This window comes from Arachis ipaensis, chromosome B6 (assembly GCF_059453495.1).
Source record: "Arachis ipaensis isolate K30076 ecotype BB chromosome B6, ASM5945349v1, whole genome shotgun sequence".
Taxonomy (NCBI): Eukaryota; Viridiplantae; Streptophyta; class Magnoliopsida; order Fabales; family Fabaceae; genus Arachis; species Arachis ipaensis.
Window position 1 is genome coordinate 118,260,411 of NC_142441.1, and position 2,090 is coordinate 118,262,500.

The window sequence follows — 2,090 nt, forward strand, 5'->3', positions numbered from 1 at the left end:
ACATACCAAAAAGTATTCTTGATCTGCAGCTCACCATATATGATTCACTCAATGTATCTTTAAAGTCATGCCAAATATATGAAATATGAATACATAAAATTTTGTTAGTTACCACATATTGGTTTCAAGAATCATATAAACGAGGAAGAAGCTTTTAGAAAATCTGTCCAGAGTGTAATCAAAGCAACTCCACCATTTTGATGAAGCTACAATGTGTCAAAAGCTATATCAATTGGTTCAATTAAACTAGAAATTAAATTTCAGACCAAGTGGGGAATTAATGCTTTCCTTTTTCCATTTTATTGTACATTAAACAATCATGATAATGCTAGAACGTTTTACTATCAAAATTCATTATTATTATTAGGCATTCTGTAAGTGGACTTTTGAGTTTGGAGTACATATTAGCTTTTGCAAGAGCTAAGAACTAAGACATGAGTTTGTGATTTTGTTCAAACTATTAAGAGAAAGAAGAGAGAAAGAGCGAGGGAGGGGGGATCACCTGTTTCAACCATGCACGCACTAACATGATGAGTAAAAGAAAGAGAATGAAAACAGGTAATACCGCTAGAATTGCAAAGTTAATTTCATTTGCTTGTAGAATTAGTCCAGCTCCAGCATTGCCCTGGTCAAAATATCGTTTTTATCAACTAAAACAATGAGAAGTACTCACTTAAATGTTTGGATTTGTAAAACTCACGTTTCAATAGTTATTTTAAGCTTCTGAATCTGTAACAAAAGATAATGAAATTAATTATCAACAACTACTAAAATATACATTGCATATAATATATAAATAGTAAACTACACTACCTGAATAAGCAGAGCCTCTGCCAACTCTTCACCTATAAGGTTTGGAATAGGATGCCTGATTTCCTTCTCATACCTACACTTATAAATGCAAATATTAAACCATGATACTTAAGTAACAAATACTACAAAAACAAAGTGATCACTATGAAACTAATCATCGTCCTTATTATTTATAACTTATTTAAATCTTTCATGATAACAGATAAGATTTAAGAGATTTTTAATACAAATAACTTATAAATATCCTTGTCCTCTTGTTAAATCAAAATCTAACAGTAATTTTGTATACGTTCAAACATTGAGAATCTATATAAAAATAAAAATAAAAAATCATAAATAAAAAAAATCAGGGCAGATTATTCTAAACTGGTATATCTCAAAGCAAAAGTTTAAACAGAAACAGCATAACGCTTAAAATTATCTTCCTATATATGTGAATTCATATATTTTTTTACTATTAATATACAGTTATTTAATCTGGAATAGCTTATGATGAAAATATAAATTAGTTAATTTTATTGTTTTGGCACATTCTACTTTGACAAGTTGTAACTAATAGTTAGTTATGTTATTTGTAAAAGTGATGAGCTGACTCAGCATCAAGTTAGATAGTCCCTTTAGCATTGCTAACTAAGTTAATTAATTAGCTATTAGTGAGAAAAATTATCATCCTAGTAATGAGCTGTCCTGCACTAGGCTTACTTAAATCTGGTTTCGCAATCGGGTCTTGTAGATCTTTTCCACCTCTAGCAATCCGAACAAGTAATTCACACTCATGCACAAGTTCAAAAATGCAGACGTCTCCAACCTTTATGTTATTGCCACGCACAAAGGCCATCCATCCTCCACAGAGAGTGTGACTTGTATGCACTCATGTTGATGGCACAGAATTAACAGTTCAATGTTCTCCTTTCAAATTATAGAGGATAATCTTTATCTTGCAGTTTGGGAGATGTGCCACCGAAAACTGATACGGGATATTCTGCATTATTCCCACCAGAAATCAGTATCAAGAAAAGTTTTATGTGTGTAACTTACATCCACATGTATATATTTGCATGCGTATGGTTAGAGGAAGTAATATTTGTAATTGTTAAAAACTCAATTTATAATACATTTCACTAAAAACCTTCTCAAATTAAGAACTAGGGAATGTAGCAACCCACCACAGAGTATATGAACCACTAACGTTGAAGCTCTTCATGATCCTTACAAAATATGGAAAAGATGAAGTAAATGATCGAGCTACTTTTTTTTCATCATGTGCTGCTAAGTTT

General features: G+C 31.1%; 1 pseudogene; it reads right to left on the minus strand.

Moving 5' to 3' along the window:
* Positions 1-696: 696 nt before the first annotated feature.
* Positions 697-2,090, minus strand: part of LOC110264095 (B3 domain-containing protein Os01g0723500-like) — a 6,878-nt pseudogene continuing 5,484 nt past the window's right edge.